This window comes from Tupaia chinensis, unplaced genomic scaffold (genome assembly GCF_000334495.1).
Source record: "Tupaia chinensis unplaced genomic scaffold, TupChi_1.0 Scaffold000031_1, whole genome shotgun sequence".
Classification (NCBI taxonomy): Eukaryota; Metazoa; Chordata; class Mammalia; order Scandentia; family Tupaiidae; genus Tupaia; species Tupaia belangeri.
Window position 1 is genome coordinate 459,342 of NW_006159461.1, and position 9,574 is coordinate 468,915.

The following is a 9,574-nucleotide window of genomic DNA, read 5'->3' on the forward strand; positions in this document are numbered from 1 at the left end:
CCTCTCCGCGGCTGCTCATCGCCCTCGGCTCCCGCCTCCGCGCGTCCCTCCTGCACGCCTGTAAGTGCTGGGATGGCGCGGCCGCGCGGGAGCTCTGCTGACCCGACCGCCGCCAGCCCCAGGCCAATGAAAACCGCCTTGAAACTAACAGCGTTCCTGCAAAATTAAGGGATTAATTTCTGCCTTCAATAGTGTAACCTCGACTTACCTGAAATAATTAAAAAAAATATTCTCCTTTCAGGAAATAAAATGTTAAAAATCAAAGTCATCAGTTACTGATCTATTTTGAAAGGGAAACAAAGAGTTGAGGCTCCCATTCCACTTTTAAAACGTCAGACTGCGAACAAACTAATGTAGCCTGAACTTTGAAAATACATGAATATCATGTTGTTATGCAGAAGAAAAAAGTGAAGGCAATTTCAAAATGTAAATCACACGTTTTCTAGTACTCTGGAAGTCACAAGAGTGAAAGATTGTCACTAGCCAACAGTGTTCGAATATTTGAGATACTTTCATGCTCGCTAAAAATCATGTGTGTAAGTAAACACTTGGTTAGTGAAGACAAATTGCTGGACCAGCTGATGGCATACTGGTTAGGTCGCTGGACTCTGGTGTAGTCCACAGTGGTTTGATTCCCAGGCCCTGTGGCTTAAACTATGCCAGGCGCCTGTGTGCCCAAGATCCCAAGAGAAGAATAGAGAAGGGATTGTGGTGTGGCCATGGTGGGGGAGGGGGGCGAGGAGGGCTGATTTCTAGCTTTCTGTCTCTGACTCTCTCTCTCCAGCCACCACACATGCCTGTAGCAAAAATCTCTCTTAAAAAATAAATATATAAAAATATAAAGACAAATTGCTTGGAAAATCTTTCAGAGGATTGTGACTAAAAGCATGCTTCATGAAAGCAGTCTCCTGCCTTCTCTAACAGGATTCCAATTCTCTGGCTGAGGAGCGCTAACCTGCAATCCAGCCAGAGTTGCCAAGGTGGCCAAGCAGGTGCAGACCTGGACCGGGACATCACTCTCTCTGAACCTCAGATCTTCTTGGAAGGGGAAATTAATCCAGGCATCTCACCAGTTCCTTTTGAGGATTGAATGAAATAAACTAAATATTGGTTCTCTCCAATTCCTAGTTTCCCTCCACCTTCTTTAGGGACAGTCAGTAAATTAAAACTTGGATTCTCTGGTCTAATGAACTCCCCTTCCACAAGAGCAGGCAGAGCCTCAGTGAAGTTCTTCCCTTGTCCTTCGCGTTGCATTTTAGAGAAGGCCTGGGATACTGAGAAAAAGCCTGTAGGATCAGAAGTCCAGGCGCTTCCCTTTACCCCTCAGTTCTCCAGGAGCTACGTAAAGTCGGCTCACATGGAGTTTCGTGATGTGTGTGAAGAATGTACAAGAGATTCAGAGGCTATGTCCATTAGGTACTATTTAAGAAAATGCATAATGGTTACATCACTGGACTCCCACATGGCTGACTGTGGTTCGAGTCCTAGACCCGGCGACTTTAAACTCATGCCAGGTGCGTGTGCATGTGTGCCCAAAATCCCAAGAGGAGGATGGAAGAGAAGGGATTACATGCAGTCATCTCCCCGGCGGGGGTGGGGGGGCATGATTTGTCACTTTCTGTATCTGTCTCTCTGGTGAGTGCATGTGCCCTATAGCAAAAATCTGTCTAAAAAAGAAAAAAAAATAAAATGTTAGTGAAACAAAAAAGATCACTGCTATGTAATATGTACTATACACACATATACATGCACATACAGTCTCATCCTCCAGTATCTATGAGGCATTGGTCCCAAGAGCCACCTTCCAATAAAATCCCAGGATGTTTGAGTCCTTCATATAAAGAGCACAGTACACTATAACGTTTGTATATGCTCCTGTGTACTTTATATATGCTATAGATTACTTATATTCCTAAGGGAGTGTAAATGTTACGTATATAGTTGTTATATTGTATTGTTCTTTATTTCTATTTAGTGTCATATTGTTATGTTTTATTGTTCTTTTTCAAATATTTTAATCTACTTTTGGTTGAATCCATTAATGTACCCATGACTACGGAGGGCCAACTGTATATTGATGTATATGATGTCTTTGTGTATAAATACGTATGTGTGTATTATATATATGTAGGAGTGTGTGTGTATATACCTATATATATATGTTTCTAAGTATCAAACATTTGGAGATTTTCTAGCTTTGTGTGTTTGTGTGTGTGTAAATTTCATCCATGAGCAAGAAAGTGAGGGAGAGATAGGGAGACAGCACCCCCGATGGGGTCCTCAAGTGGCAGTCCATCTCCTGCTTCAGCTAGTCCTGTCGCAGGCATGTCCAAAATGTCCCCTGGCGTCTTCCATGAGGGTGAGCCTTGAAGAGCACCGCATTACTGTGGAGCCACTTTCCAGCCTCCCTCTCCAGTTTTTTTTTTTGCTATTGATTTCCAACTTAATTATACTACAGACAGAACACAATACGATTTCAGTTCCTAGGCATTTGTTGAAACCTCCGGCTCAGGAAATAATTGGTTGTCGGGGAAGTCATGACTTATTTTTCTATGCAAAAATGAGTCATGACTTTCCCAGTGACCCAATTGTTATTTTTCTGATGAGTTCATGTATGCTTGATCATAATGTGTATTCTGCATTTGTTGAGTGTAAAACTCTTCGTATGTCAACGAGTCAAATGTATTATGCTGTTTGAAGCTTTCTACTGATACATTTGTCTGAATGATTTATAAGTTTCTGAGAGATGTGTGAAACAATCTTAATCAAGGGTTGTACATTTCTTTATTTATGCTTCTAGTTGTGCTCATTATTTTTAAAATATTTATTTATTTATTTATTTATGCAAGTGTGCTATAGGGCATATGTGCTCACCACAGAAAGACAGAGAGAGAGAAAGTGAGAAAGCAAGATACCAGTTCTGGGATTCGAATTGCCATAAGCCACACCACCTGCTGCACAGTGGTGTTAATTTTTTACAATATAATTTGATGCTGTACTATCATATATACAGAAATATAAGATGATTTTTTGTTAAGCTTGTGAAATAGGCTCCTTTATCATTATAACCGGATTATACTGATTTTATCATTATTGTTTGATTTTCATCAAATAATTTTATATAGTCTCATTGTCATGTATAATTATATCACAGTATATGATGCATCGTTATTATATAATACTTCAGCATTATAACCTGATTACCTTTTATCACTATACCCTCAACTTGGTTACCTCTCGCTGTATGTAGTCTCCTTTGCTATCACTACAGCTCCGTTGTTTCCCTTGTTATTACCATAAAATATCTTTTTGAAAATGCATTTAGTTTCTGTTTTCATATATTTAAAATATGTAAACATCATAAAGTTGTTTTCAGGCCAGTCTGATAATATTTGTGTTTGAATTGGAGTATTTACTTCATAAAGCATTTCACGTAAGTTATAATATTAGTGTTTTTTTTTTTTGGAGAGAGGTTTTCACTATAGGGCGCATGCACTCGCCAGACAGACAGAGAGAGACATAGAGACAGAAAGCGAGAAATCACCCCCCAGGGGGGATGGCCATGCCGCAATCCCTTCTCCCCCATTCTCCTCTCGGGATCTTGGGCATGCACACACACGCGCCCAGCGTGAGTTTTAAGCCACCGGGTCTGGGACGCGAACCGCGGTCAACTACGTGGGAGTCCAGTGACATAGCCATTATGCTAACTGCTGGTTCCCAGTGTCCTTACCGTCCGAATGGTTCTGAATGTTTGTGCCCCCTCCCCCAGATTCATATATTGAAACTCAGGGGTGGGGTGATATTTGGGGATGAGGTCTTTGGGAGGTGATTACGTCATAAGAATGGAGCTGCCTGAACACAATTCGTACTCTTACAGAAGAGGCCTCAGAGAGATCCCTGGCCCCTTCCACCCTGTGAGGTTGCAATGAAAAGATAGTCGTCTAGGAAGCAGCCCTCATCCCAGCACTGCAGTCTCGGACCTCCGAGCCTCCAGAACTGTATAAATAAGTTTCTGTTAGTTTAGAAGCCCCTGCTTTATGGTGTTTTGTTATCGCAGCCTACATGGACTAAGACATGGGTAAACTGGGTATACACTTGCGGTATTCTTTGTTCTCTAGCTTGCCTGTCTCGTCTCTGTTCTTTTTTCCTTTCTTACATTCTTTTGAGGTAAATTTTTTCTTAGTCAGTTTCTCCCAGTCCACTAACTTATTATGTATACATGTTTTTCTCATCTTTTATAGGTGCACTAGAGATTATAATACTCATCCTTGACTTATAAATATCTGCTTTAAATTAGTACTTTAGTAATCTCCCACACAATGCAAGAACTTCTTAATGTTTAAACTCCATTTACTATCCTCCTCCTGGTGCTGTCGTTAACACATATTCTGAATTTAGGGGCCAGACAGTGGTGCATTAGTAAAACGTGAGACTCCATAAAGCTGACCCACATGGAAAAGCTCTAGGTTTGTGTACGGAGACCTCCCCGAGTACACTGGACAGGCACGTGCCCATGATCCATAGCTGGCTGGAGCTGGAGGGAGACCTCAGCGTCGAAACCCTGCTGGGGTACGTTTCTCTCTCTCTCACTCATGGCAGAAGTAAACTTTAAAAAAATAGAACAAATCTGCATGTATTTTAAACCCTACAAAACATTGTCATTGTTTTAAATCAGCCGTGTATTTCTGGTATCCCTGACTCCTTCCTGTATTACTGTGCTTCACTCCTGTGTGGTATGGCTTTACTCCTGATTAAAGAACTCCCTTAATGTTTTAAGTGTTATTGTACTGATGATCAACTCTTACTGTAGCTGGGTTTTTTGTTTGTTTTTGTTTTTCTTTTTTTTTAATTTCTCCTTTGTATGTGTGTGGTGTTTTTGGACAGTGACCTGTCATGCTGCAATTCTCTTGCTCCGTATCCTGAGTAGCTGGGATTAAAGACATACACCACCATGCCCAGCTTTTTTTAAGGGTGGGCTGGGAACTGAACTCAGCCTTCCCATGTGTCCTGAGCCTGCGAAGCAGCAGAGTCCAGTGTGCACCACCATGGCTGGATCAATATTGCTTTATTTATTTATTTATTTAATATTTGAATTTAAAACATGTTTAATGTAGTGCAAACAGCATCTGGTTCATTTTAGTTCCTTCACCACCAAACCTGGAGGGTAGGGACTGCTTCAGCTTCCCCGCCTTCTCTTTGTCTGTGACAACTGAGGTGTAGAGGTATCTGCTGCATCGAACTTTAAACTTCACATTAGCCTATTTTTTTTTTGAGAGGTTTTTGCTATAGGGTGCATGCTCTCACCAGAAAGACAGAGAGAGAGACAGACAGACAGAAAGCGAGAAATCACCCCCCCGGGGGGATGGCCACGCCGCAATCCCTTCTCCATTCTCCTCTCGGGATCTTGGGCACGCAGGCACACGTGCCCGGCGTGAGTTTTAAGCCACCAGGTCTGGGACGCGAACCGCGGTCTACTACATGGGAGTCCAGCGACATAGCCATTATGCTAACTGCTGGTCCCACATTAGCCTCATTTTTCTTGATCTTGACAGATGCGGTGTCTTTTCATCAGGCTGTAGGCAGAAAGTCTTGGATTTCCTCAATTTTCTGAGTCATGGCGGGAAGAACAGGGAGAGGGCGCCCACGGCACTGCCCGAGACACACTCACAGCTAGCAGCCAGAGACCTCTTTATTTATTTTAGTTTGGTTTTGTTTTTGCTATCGGGCCCAGGCATTCACTAGAGAGACAGAGAGAAAGAGAGACAGGGAAGCGAGAAATCCCCCCTCAGAAAGGATGACCACACTGTGATCCCTGCGCCCCCACTCTCCTCTCTACATTTTGGGCATGCACATATATGTGCCTGTGTGATTTCAACCCCCTGGGAAGCTAGCCATGTGGGATCCAGTGTCTTTTCTTTTTTTTCCTTGTTTGAGATAGATTTTTGCTACAGGGCATGTGCATTCACCAGAGATACAGAGATACAGAACATGAGAAATTACTCCCCGAGGAAATTGCCATGTTGCAATCCCTTCTCCTCCATTCTCCTCTTGGGGTCTTAGGCTCACATGTACATGTGCCCAGCATGAGTTTTAAGCCTCCGGGTCCAGGGCTCGAACCACGGTCGATTACATGAGAGTACAGTGATGTAACCATTAAGCCATCTGCTGGTTCCGGGAGCCAGCATCTTAACCTCCATGCTACCTGCTGGCTTTATTTTTAAAGGACATTTCACTGGATACAATCGTCCTAGATTTTCTGTTATTTTCTTTAAACACTTTGACATTCCATTATTCTTATTGAAAAAGTGGCTTCTTGTCTTAATTAGGTCTTTTGAAGATAAGGTGCCTGTTTTCGTGATAGAAATTTCCTATTGTTAAATTATATTTTTGATGTGTTCTTTCAGAAGCTGCACTGCTGGATTTAAAGTGACTTTCTTTCCATTTATCCAGGTTTGGGTTTAACACTGTAATTTGATTTATTTTTCTTTCTAGTTTTGGAAAGTTCTCAGCTGTTCTCTCTTCAAGTATTGATCCTGTGCCATTCTTTCTCTTCCCTCCTACTGAGGCTCCAGTTACACACATGTTAGGCCTTTATGTTTATATCTGCTTCCCACCATTCTTCTCTGTACCTAAGTCTGGTACCCTAAAGTGTAGCTTTGTAAAAAATTTTCCCCAATGCCTTCAAATAGCTGCTTTAGTTTTTATTTTTTTTCCCCTTAATTTCATGACCAATCATAACTGGGATATTTTATGTAATACAAGCTACATTATCATAACTAGTTACTGTATACTATTTAACATGCAGTATATTAGCAAACTAAAAACTACATGCATATATGTTTCCATATACATAATTATTTGTAAATACGTTTAATTATGGAAAGATAGTGTTAAAGATATTTCTGTAAGATATGAATTTGACTGTAATTCATTTTCTTTATATTTCTTAGAATGTATAAAATTTTTTTAAATAATAATTTATTTATTTAATTTTTTAACATGCAGTATATTAGCAAACTAAAAACTACATGCATATATGTTTCCATATACATAATTATTTGTAAATACGTTTAATTATGGAAAGATAGTGTTAAAGATATTTCTGTAAGATATGAATTTGACTGTAATTCATTTTCTTTATATTTCTTAGAATGTATAAAATTTTTTTAAATAATAATTTATTTATTTAATTTCATATGTTATTATTATTTTTTAATTTGACCAGAGAAAGAAAGAAAGGGAAAGCGAAAAAGCAAGTCACCAGGTCTGGGACTTGAACCATGGTCAACCATGTGAGAATCCAGTACCCTTAACTACATGCCACCTGCCTGCCCCTATAAATTTTTTATAATAAATATATATTACTATTATAATAGTAATATATATTTATTATAATTACTACAATAGAACTTTGTAGTTACATGACTAAGAAGAAATTAAGAATATATAGATAAGATATTTTCTATCACTTATGAAATAACTATAATCACAAAAAATATAAATAAATATCTATAGATCGGCAAAATATACATATATATATATATAAAGTATACCTTATTTACCTGGAAGCTCAGTATATTGCCAAAAATTTTCAATAGTCATTTGTAATGCTTAAACCAATATTTCATTTCATCATTAACAATAACATGCATGATTAAGCCACTATACAGTATATTCTGGATGAGAAATCACATTTTGTATGCGGTGACAATGCTTAGAGAATGAATGTAAATTAAGTTAAAAAAAAAAAAGAAAAGTTTCAGAACAAAAAAAACTAAAACTTTTTCTTAAAATAAAAAATAAAATGCATCAAAAATACCTATTCAATGACTGCAGTAAGATATATAGCCCCAGCCAGGTGATACTTTATAGGATGTTCATTCTACTCACTGAGGTTTATGCCTAAAGTTGGACTTGTGTGCATGGAAATGTATATATCAGCAGTGCTTGCTATGAAAATATTTAGATTAATTAAGATCTTTAGTGACTCAATAAAATGTGGAGGGTAAAAAGTATAGAAAGCAAACATAGATGCCAGAGACAGTGTGGGACGAGAGTGGGAGATGGCAGAAGGGAAGAGGTAGGGAACCAAGGATGGGGAAAAAAGTAAAACATACAAGAAATGGAAAATTATTTGTTGAAGGTAACACGTATGTTGATGTGCTTGATTGAGCCAATATACAGTGTACTCTGGATGGAAAATCTCATTTTGTATGTTGTAATGATGTACAGTGAATGAATGTAAATAAATAAATTTAAATAAAAAATGCAGAGAAAAAATGTTTAACTCTAATCACCTATTATTTTGAAAATAATTCAATCAGATGTTTGAATATTGAGTACCAAGAATGTTGATACCTCACGTAATCACTGTGGCTTACCTTGGTGCTGCCATAAACTTTTTAAAAAAATTTTTCTGGCATTAAAAAAAAATAGATTCAAGGCAGAAATTAAATGGTAGAAACATCAAACTCATGGTACTTTTCATGGCGAAAGAATGAATATTTTCCCACTAAAATTAACAACAAAGATGACTTTAGCCAACTCTTCTATCAAGTCTTGTACAGGAGGGCCTAGACACTGACATAAAAAAAGTAAAAGGAAAAAAAAAAGCTATCATGAGAGGCAAAGAGAAGAAACAACAGATCCAAGAACATAAATTCTCTACTATAAATTATGTACATAGTAATATCCTTGATTTGATTGTTAAAAATAAATAAAGAATTTTGTAAAAAAAAAAAAAAAGTTTTCCAAATTGAGGTCAAACAAGTAAAACTCTTTATTTGAAGATGTAATATTGTCTATAAAAAGGATCCATGGAATCTGTAAGATCACTACCAGAGCTAACATGTGGGGTTAGCAAGACCGCAGTGGAATCCAGGAGCCATTAAAAAGTCCTTTACATTTTGGGGACCGGCAGATGGCGTAATGGTTACGTCTCTGGACTCCCATGCAGTTGATGGTGGTTTGAATTCCTGACCAGTGTCTTAAAACACGCATGTATGGGACCAGCTGTTGGTGTAATAGCTATGTCACTGGGCTCCCACGTAGCCAACTGCCATTCGCGTCCTGGACCTGGTGGCTTAAATTTACGCCCTCAAGAGGAGAATGGAGGAGAAGGGATTGTGGCTTAGCCATCTTCCCTGAGAGGTGATTTCTTGCTTTCTGTCTCTGTCTCTCCAACAAGCACAGGCCCTATTGGAGAAACCTCTAAAAAAAAAAAAAAAAAGAAAGAAAGAAAAAAGAAAAGAAAAAGTCATTCACATTTTTATATCTTGACAATGTATGATCAGAAATTCAAATAGTATTATGTAATATGAATTCAAAGAGATAAGTCTTACAAAAGACATGAAAGACTGGTACCCTGAAAGTTAGAAAGCCAAAAGACTCATTATTGTTAAGGTATCAATCTCCCTCAAAATGATCTTTAGATCAATCAAAATGCAATTCCATTCAAAAATCCCAGAAGGCTTTTGTTTCTTGGAGGAGAAGGGAGCTATAAATTGAGAAACTGATTTCAAAACTTGTATGTAAATGTAAAGGATCTAGACTAACTGCCCAAACCACTTCAAAC

The 9,574-nt window shown here is 38.6% G+C and overlaps 1 pseudogene; it reads right to left on the reverse strand.

Moving 5' to 3' along the window:
• Positions 1-5,131: 5,131 nt before the first annotated feature.
• LOC106734766 (60S ribosomal protein L38-like) lies at positions 5,132-5,616 on the reverse strand (annotated as a pseudogene).
• Positions 5,617-9,574: the final 3,958 nt, after the last annotated feature.